The following is a 9,818-nucleotide window of genomic DNA, read 5'->3' on the forward strand; positions in this document are numbered from 1 at the left end:
CCGCAATCAGAAAAAATTTTCAGAGCGGTAGACAGTCCCTTTAACGAGCAAGTCGTCCACAGCTTCAGGCGATGAAATAAGACTCTTGAGCTTCTCACACTTCGTTCCCTTGGCTTCGTCACTTCTCAAAAAAGACGAAATGGCGAGCCAGTAGTCCAAAATAACTTCTGGAGCTTCATGCAAAGAGAACCACCTCGACGGACAAACGGTTTTCAGCGACTTCGTGAACATGCCCATGGCCAAGCAGACAAGACCAAACTTACGGCGCAGCTCCCACGACGACTTCAACGGGGCAGTAAATTGCACAACAAAATCGTGCACTACGTTAAACGAGCTTGTCCTAATTCCATCCTCCAGCGCATTGTTGAGCAGGTGGCACGGATCGTTGAAGTGAAGCGCCTTGAATTAGGGCTTGGAGATTTGCAAGTCCTTGTGAAGCTTCTGCATGTCGGAAGCTGAGTAGGAGCACAATACAGCTACGTCACCTAATACAGCTACACGCGGTAAACTTTAAATCGGTCAAACGAGAAGATGTATCAACGAGCGCATAGAACTTGCCCTTTCGATAAAGAACGGAACCATGTCATATTGACCCTTGAAATCGGGAGTTTATCGGGGAATCCGAATTGTCAAAAATTCTACCGGCGAATGTTTATCGGATTTTTTTCGGATAAAACCGAAAACACGGAGCCCTGGGCTATATTATACTATACATGGCTATGCTCGCTCTCTTTTTTTATCTTTTTTTGGTCTGTGTCTTTCCACCTCTTTCTCTATATGTCTGTAGGCAATCGTCGCCCATAACAGGCTTGCGGTAAAACTTCTAAATAGCGTATGTGCCACATAAATTGGGAAACCCGACTACTCACCACAGTATCTAATAAAAATTAGCAAGGGAACACCAGGGCGGCAAACACCGATTAGGGGCCGCACGTTGCAGCTTCTCTTATTAACCATCTGTACAGGGTGCATGGGGGGTGATTGAGTGCGTGCCGGTTCACAATGATGATCATTTTCTGTCAATGGCACAAGGCAGACCTCGACCATAACAGCTCTGCTGTAGAAGAAAGCATGCAAAAAAAGCAGGCAATACAGTATTACAAGCAGCCAACCTCTACATGCGTAACCGTGCTGTTCAGGAAGCTCCACGACACAACCGCTATATCTGGTTCGGTTTCAGATCTCGTTGTGGATAACGCTGGCGCTAGGGGCGCTGTTAAATAAAACAGAACAAAAAGAAGAAAGCAACGCAAGTCAGTACAGTTCTCAGTCGTCACATAAATAGTACAAAGTAAACGAAACGACACACTCTCAAAGATGCCTTGTCCATGTTCTGCACAGGTCGCCAAGTATTTCCGGTTTAAAAAAATCGGACAAACGAAATGTCATTCCACAACACAAGACATACCATCCAATTGACAGCAATTTTGACAGGAAACAAACAGACGGCCGAAATTATTTGACGTCGCTACAACGACACGTTGTCATAATTACAGCTATTTTATACGTTTTTCTATTATTTTATTTATGTAATTTCGCTTTTCCACGACAAGTCTGTCTCAGTCACTTTACATCGTTTATTACAATGATACTGTATACCTACAGATATTTTCTCTGCTACAGGCGTCGCTGCCGTTTCTTTCTGCTCAAAATGCTAAGTTTATTATTTACACTTTCACGTTAAGCAAGAAAGTTGTCAATATAAACTGTCTCTACCCCGACTTTATATCCGGGAATCCGGGTGTCATCTAAGCGCATAGACTGCTTCAACGCTGCCGAATGGCGATTTCAACGTGAGAGCCTTCTCAATGCGTCCAATGCAAAAGTAGAGCTCAAGGAGTTGAGGCATCATTGCTAAAATACCTTTCAAAAAAATCGTGCTTTGCGGCCATATACTTTAATTTGAAGGCGTCATTCTTGTTTTCTTTCTGTTTTTGGTATCAAGTATATCATCGCTGCAAGCGAGCATTTCTGGCCTAATGATTCGTACAGTAATATAGTAACACGTGACCTGCTAGGAGCAAGTGTAAGATGTGCAGACTGCTTACTTTTTGAGGCTACGTAGAAGGCCACGCATAAAGGAAGACTAAAGGCACCGTTCCTGCTTACCAAGGGTCCAAGTGCTTACGGTGGCTCTTGCGGGGCTGCCGTTTTCTCGCATTCCCGGCTTCCTCTCCAGAGACAGCACGACCTCCACTTCGTACTCGGCGCCTGAGCTGAGATTCCCTATCGTGATGGCATTCTCCAGCGTACGGATAAGCCGGTAAAAGCCATTTCTCTTCACTTTCACTTCGAACTCCAGGCTCAAGTTTGGCGCCTGCCGCATAGGCGTGTAGTTACATTCCAGGTAGAGAGAACTGGGGCCGTTTGACAGGATTTTCAGGATGTGAGGTGTAGGAATATCTGCGAAGATTTTAATAATAAATGAAGGAACAAAGTAATGAGTGAATAGAGAAAACGCGGAAGGAACGAATGATGAAGGAAGCGAGTCATCACGAGTAAACGCACAGACAAAGAGAGAGGAGACAGCAAGAGAGAAAGAAGGCAGAAAAGGCATGTAGGTTAACAAGGCGCCTTTCTGGTTTGCTAACCTACACAGGGGAAAAGAAGACATGGAGATGAAAAGACAGAGTAGTGAAAGCGAAAGAGCACATTAGCTTCACACACACGACATAATGCACTAAGTCTCTTCAAATGAGATAGCTGCGTTTTTCTGTCAAGTTCATATTATTTCACTACACTGATGTTAAATTAACAATTTTACTTGACTCCCAATTCCAACAATGGTTACAAGTTACAAATGACCATTAGTTTTCGATACGAAACACAGAATAACAGAGGGCGACTGTTTGCGTTCCGCGATAAACCGCCCGCACCCCAAGAGTACATGTTCACTAGGCAAGCAGTTTCTACGCTGAAACAGATGCTTTGAATGCTAGCTGATTTCATAAGTGCAGTTAATATATGCCCACATTAAGGCATATATACAATTAAATTATGAAATTTTCACAAATATCATAGTGATGACAAATGTCATCAGCGTTCTGACGCCTGCCACAGCTTAGGGAATCGTCAGCAGAGAATGCCCTTGTCGTTTCGATTCTACTACTTTCCCATGGCGATCACAGAAACAGACGGCATAGACCTCAGTCATAACGCCGTAACACCATATGCGCACGCAATACTGGTGTGCCGCCACCAACAGATAAAGGGGTATACGAGGTGCTAGGTGCAGGCCATCCCTGTCGAAAATGCTCGTCGGTAAGAGCCCGTTTGCTGGTGTAGTGAGACACACTGTACGTGTTCGCCAAGTAGTGTGGACAGCGCGCACTGGTTACTTACGGCGTGATGGGGTGGAGATGTTGGCACATTTATGCCTAGACAACTAGTGTACGGTAAATACTATAGAGAAATTGGTGATCGAAGAAGAGGCCTGCAAAAAAAGGTCAAACTTGGTTGTCGTGTTTTCCGCGGTTTCGCATTCCATCAGAGCAACGCGCGCGGAGACGCCCCATTTTGATTTTATTTATACTGGTCTAGCGGTACTATGAATAACCCCTATTGGCGGCCGACGCAAAGCGCATTCAGGGCGACATTCTCGCCGCGCTCGGCTATCGCCCACCGCCGCCAGGCAGCGAGGCCCTTGGACCGCGCTGCGCGTAGGGAGGGGCCGTGCGTGATCTATTGCGGCCGTAGTGTGACCTCGCCATTAATGCTTGCATAAAGAAATCAACAAAATTCATGTATATATTTCTTCATGGTGCTACACTGCAAGGTCGAACGCATTTGCTGCGCATTTGCTATGTACATACCTTAACGCTGAGAGTGTCCACATATTGCTTTGGTACACTTGATGGTGGCACAAATAACATTTCGTGGCTAAGTAAATGGCCAGTGGCTACTTATCAATATGCTTTTTAACAGAGCAGCTGTTTCAGCTGGCCGTAATCTGTCCAAAGCGAACAATGAATACTTGGCGCCGCGATGACGTCTCCGCGCTTTGCCTAGCAACCGATTGCACAGCTGTGCCCCAGCTGCGCTAGCCCATTCACTGCTTCGCCCCCAGCCCGCCTGCCTGGGCAGTGCGCGCTACCCACGGAGTAAGATAAGAAATGAGCACCGGCTCCTCCACCGCCCAGCTCATTCGCTCGGGACAGAGCATGCAACGCGGACACGGTGGTCTAATTCATTCTTTTGCTCTCCCCCTCCGCTCTTTTTCACGCTTTCGACAACACTTTGCGCGTGTCACAACACGTGTCCTTGCGCGTGTCACAACGCCTAGCGCCATATGTCGAGGTGCATGACAATTACTATTATTAAATTATTACGTGTTCAAAAATTGGCAGCAAGATTATTTTACTCCTCTTATCGACGAACGCAATCCGCAACAGCCCTTCTTACAGGGGCCGGACTACAAACGCTAAATGTGAGGAGAAAAATTGCCCGCTTAAAATTCCTTTATCAGCTGTCAGGCGGTAAATACAATCTGGACTCTTCGTTGTACCCGCTCCTACCTGGAAGAAATTCTCGTTGCACCAATCCCTGTCATGTCTTTTTGCCCTATAACTCGCGAGTTGATGTGTATAAATATTCATTTCTTGTTTGTACAATAACTGAATGGAATACCCTTTTAGTCCGGAAGTTTTCAGTGGTGTCGATAGCTGGGCTTCTGAACTAAATCTGGAGTTGTATTTTTCATGAGTTATAATTACTTGGTTAATTATTTTCTCTTTCTGTGGAGTTTTGTATTTCACAAAGACAGACTTCACAGTACTGCATGTGCAAATTCCACCCTGAAACAGCCCGTACGAGCTTACAATATTCTAAATAATAATAAATAAATAAATTATGGAGGAAATAAAAACCGGGAGGGAGGGTCATGTGACAATTTTGAAGGCCAGTCATAAAAATGAATCAGGAGCATGCTGGGAATCGAGAACAGCGTATGGAGAACGAAGGGGGAGCGGTGTCCGAAGAGGTTGGCTTATGGACGCTGTACACGCGCGCTCGTCAATTTTTGTTTTTGTTCATGAACCCACCAAAAACGAAATGAACCAGGAGCATCACGGGAAATGATACACGAACGCGAGGAGCAAGCGGCTTCAGGGGAGGTTGGCTTGTGAGCGCTAGGCGTGCTCCCTCCTATTGTTTATTTCCTCCATGATGAAAATCATCGAACACCTGCGCTCTTTAGCGCATGCGCTGACTGGTGGAGGCCGGCGATGGGGAGAGGCAAGGAAACACAGAAACGCAGGAACACGGCGACGTGTGAAGGAGAGAGAAACCCCTCCGTGGTTCCGTTCGAGCACCGACGCCTCTCCTCTGCTGCTTTTCTTAGGGTGCCTCGATGTGCTCCTTCGGAACAGGGTGGAGACACTGCTTCTGTGGACGCCATATTGGTTGAAACGTTCGCGTTCGGTGGCAATGCCTGGCATGCAAAGATGGAACGCTTTCAGCGAAATGAGCGGTAATCTGGCTCAGTTTATCCCTTCTGGCGGTAGGGCTTGCACATATAATGTTGGTAACAAATAGATTAGGCACTAATTATTACGCACGAAGCATTTGATGGCGAAATAAAGGCATTTAGAGCGTATCTACCGGTCCATCTATCTTACTGGCTGCGTAGGTCCTCGTGTTCTCGCAGCCGATTGATTAAGATGACGAGTACCTAAATTGACATGGCATGACAAGAGCATGTGAAAAACATAAATGACTGCTCATTACATGAAAACCATGACATGCCTTTAATGTACGCCATGACACACGTGACATGGTCAAACAGCCACAACGGCCGTTTGGTCAACTTCATGTATGCCAAAATTGACATGGTATGATAAGAGAATGAGGAAAATATACATGATTGGTCATAACACGAAAAACTTGTATGCATGTCAAATAGGGCCATGACATACATGACCCGGTCATGGAGCTCTTACGGCCGTTTTATTAACTTGATGTGTACCAAAACTGACACGGCATGATAGGAGCGTATGGCTAACATGAATGACTGGTGCTAACACGAAAAGCATGTGATGCATGTCATGTGCGCCATGACACACACGACACAGTCATAATGTTCTAACGGCCGTTTTATTAACTTTATGTATGCCAAAATTGACAGGGCATGATAACAGCGTAAGATGAAAAAAAATGACTCGTCATAACACCAAAAAGACGTCATGCATGTCCTGTACGCCATGACATATATGACCCGGTCATGGAGCTTTAATGTCGGTTTTATTGCCTTTTTGAGCACCAACGTTTACATGGCATGATAAGAGATTATGAATAACATGAATAGCTGATCATAACACGAAAACCTTGTCATGCATGTCATGTAGGCCATCACATGCATCACCCGGTCATGGAGCTCTAACAGCCACTTTATTAATTTGGTGTCTACCAAAATTGACGCGACATGATAAGAGTGCATAACTACCATAGCTGACTGGTCCTAACATGAAAATCATGTCATGCATGTCATGTGCGCCATGACACACATGACCAAGTCATCGGGCTTCAATGGCGAATTTATTAACTTGTTGACTACCAATATTGACATGGCACGGTAAGAAAGTACGACTAACATAAATGACTAGTAATAACACATAAATCATGTCATGGAGGACATGACATACATGACTCGTTAATACAGCTGTAAAGGCTATTTTATTAAACTTTCAGTATACCAAAATTGACAGGGCACGATAACAGTATGATGAATATAAATGACTGCTGATAACATGAAAATCATGTCATCTACGTCATGACGTACATGACCCGGTCATGGAGCTCTAACATGGAGCTCTGTTAGAGCTCTACCATGACCCGGTCATCGAGCTCTAACAGGCAAGACAGTCTCACTCCAAATTCACTTGCTTGTGATTAGCTTAATGCGGATTAGCTTAATCGCTTAATCCACACTGTTTTATGGCCATACTCTATCATCCAATCGACTAGACAAACTGAATTTACTCAAAATGGCTGGTTCGGGATAACATTAGTCTGGATTAGCTTAATCCGGCTCAATGCGGGCTAGATTAACCCGGCTTAATTTCTAGTGTTTTATTGGGGCCATACTCAGTCATCCAATGGCTAGGCAATTTCAACTTACTGATAAGAGACTTGCTCAAGATTACCTTAATTCGGATTAGCTTAATCTGGCTTAATCCCGATGGGCTTATTATGACCATGCTCCGGCATCCAACAGGCTAAACAATCTCAACTGACTCCAAACTCACTTGCTCGTGATTAGCTTAATGTGGATTAGCTTAATACGGCTTAATCCACATTGCCTTATTGTGGCCATACTCTGTCATACAACTGGCTAGGCAATCTCAGCCTACTCAAAATTGGATGGTTCAAGATTCAGACTACCTGAATCCAGCTTAATCGAATTTAGTGGATCGGTTTAATGTGACCATAAGCAGTCACCGAAACGGCTAGTCATTCTCAATTCACTCAATATTGACTTGTTCAGGATTAGCTTAACCCGCATTTATTTAGTCATGCTTGATCCGAGCCTCGTCGGGTCTAATCTACCTCAAGGCTATGCCATCTCATCTTGCACCGGATTAGCGTGATCCGACATAATCTCCACTAATCTTGCCTAATCCCACTTGGTAGGTATCGATCAGTGTAGACTGGTATCGATTAGCGTTAAATTGGCTTATCCAAACTCAATTAGGCTGCGATATACTGGCTTAACTAGGCTTTTTATAAGCATACCCTGGTTTAATCCGGCGGCTTAATTGGTATCAATGAGTATCAATCAGTATTGATTTGTATCGGTTACTACTTATTGTTTTGACTATGCTTATTTAGCATGAGCTATGATTAACTTGTCTTGACCAAGCTTATCTAAGCTTATCGGCAAGGTAGCCGAAGCATCTATTCACTCCGCACGGCTTAACGCAAAGCTTAACGGACTGCGTATGGGCTCCGTCCTTCTAAATAAAGCCGGTGCATGGCGGCGGCGCGCGGCGCCAGCCGCAGACACGGGGAGACCGAAGAAGATTCGCACTGCCGATGAGGAAGCCGCTTACCGCGAATCGCTGCGCGCTGCCAACCTAGACTGCTGCACTCAACTCGTTTAAAGCAGTTCAAGAAGTAGTACGGCCGAAACGGCGGGAGGCGACTGTGCTGGACTCGGCTGGAACTTGGCATCACTTGATATCAAATCGTATAACTTAGCATCACTTCGTATAACTTGCCATCGCTTCGTATGGACGGGACCAGCTAGGAATCGATTAGCTCCGCTATGCCTTTAGCCTTGCGCCACTAGTGCAAGCTACGCCGGGCTTTTTTTTTAAACAGATTTTTAGCAGACCCGCGTCATATTCGCGCGACGGAGCGGTCCTTTCTTATCGTTGTTGCTCACAGACGAAAGGGATGGTTCGCGATTATAAACATATACATACATCGATGCCCTCAAATGAGCAGAATGTTAATATTCTGTGCCACATTGGACGTACACCTTGTTTTAATTGTTTTAAAGCAAAAAACGTACGCTGCGCGTCTCTGTAAAATAGCATCGCGAAGCGCGCACTTATAAGGACCTCAGATTTTAAACACAGTCGACATGCTACCCTGTAAAAACGCGGCGTAGCATATACACGCGTTTCCAGTGCCGCAACAAGTGTCATAGTAAAAGCCTCAACAGCCCTCCGTCAGTGGCGTAGGCAGAAATTTCTTTCGGGAGGGGAGGGGAAGGCACCTCCTTGACCCAACATATGGTCTGGGCAGATAAGTGGGTTCGACTGTCATTTAGTGCTTTGTATCTCAGGGGAAAAAATTTTTGAGGGGGGGGGCACGGGCCCGGTGTCTCCCCCCCCCCTAGCTACGCCACTGGGTCACTTTGTGCTCTGTATCCCATGAAAACATTTCTCGGGGGGGGGGGGGGGCTCGGGCCTGGTGTGCCCCCCCCCCCTGGCTACGCCAGTGTCCTCCGTGCAGGTTTGGCAACTGTAAGTGCGCCGGCGCCATCCACACATTCTGCGTGTGGCCTCCACTCACTCCAAAAATTACAATATGCTAAAATATTTTATGTTCTAAAAGAAAGCAAACAGACTAATAAAGAAAGCTACAAATGCTGGCTTTGAATGCATGGATAGAGTAAAGAAACGAATAAAAAATAAATAGGCAGTCTTGAAATGAGAACTCCGGACTAGCTGTTATGCACCTTGCGCTGTAAACTCCAAAACAAGGGAGCATACCTTTCTGCGACGCGCTCATCGCTAGGCAAACAAAAACACTTCAAGCTGAACGAACATCAAGACATGCATGGGAATGAATTATAAGAATTGTAATCGTGACAGAAATCTTTCTGGTAATCGCGACAATACTAAATCCGCGCGATATATTGCGTTTACAACGCATAGCAAGCAATGAGTGTGCAATGAATGGCACATTACGTAATCGGTTCTATCGTTGGGCGCACTTTAAAACGCGCGGTCACCTGTTTTTGTTTGTTTATATTGTCCCGACGTCGTAACGTTGAAGGCAGCAGTCGGCGGATTTAACGCTTTAAGACGCCGCCTATGAAGAACTGTCAGTAAATGGGTCAAATCGATCCAATATTATTTCAAGGCACTCGATATTTTACTGCAACAGAAATAATGTCGTAATACGCTCATTTATGCGTGTTATAGTAAGCACTTCTAATAATTTTTCTAATTAAATGTCTGTTCATTCGGAAGCCGTTCATGCTCTGTTTTTGCATAAGTAGAACGAAATCAAAGGCTAGTAATTTAGTGCAGATTTGTTTTCGGTTATGTCCATGTTGAGCAAAAAAAAATTATACTTTTGACGTGGGTCGC

This window comes from Rhipicephalus sanguineus, chromosome 1 (assembly GCF_013339695.2).
Source record: "Rhipicephalus sanguineus isolate Rsan-2018 chromosome 1, BIME_Rsan_1.4, whole genome shotgun sequence".
In the NCBI taxonomy this organism is placed as follows: domain Eukaryota; kingdom Metazoa; phylum Arthropoda; class Arachnida; order Ixodida; family Ixodidae; genus Rhipicephalus; species Rhipicephalus sanguineus.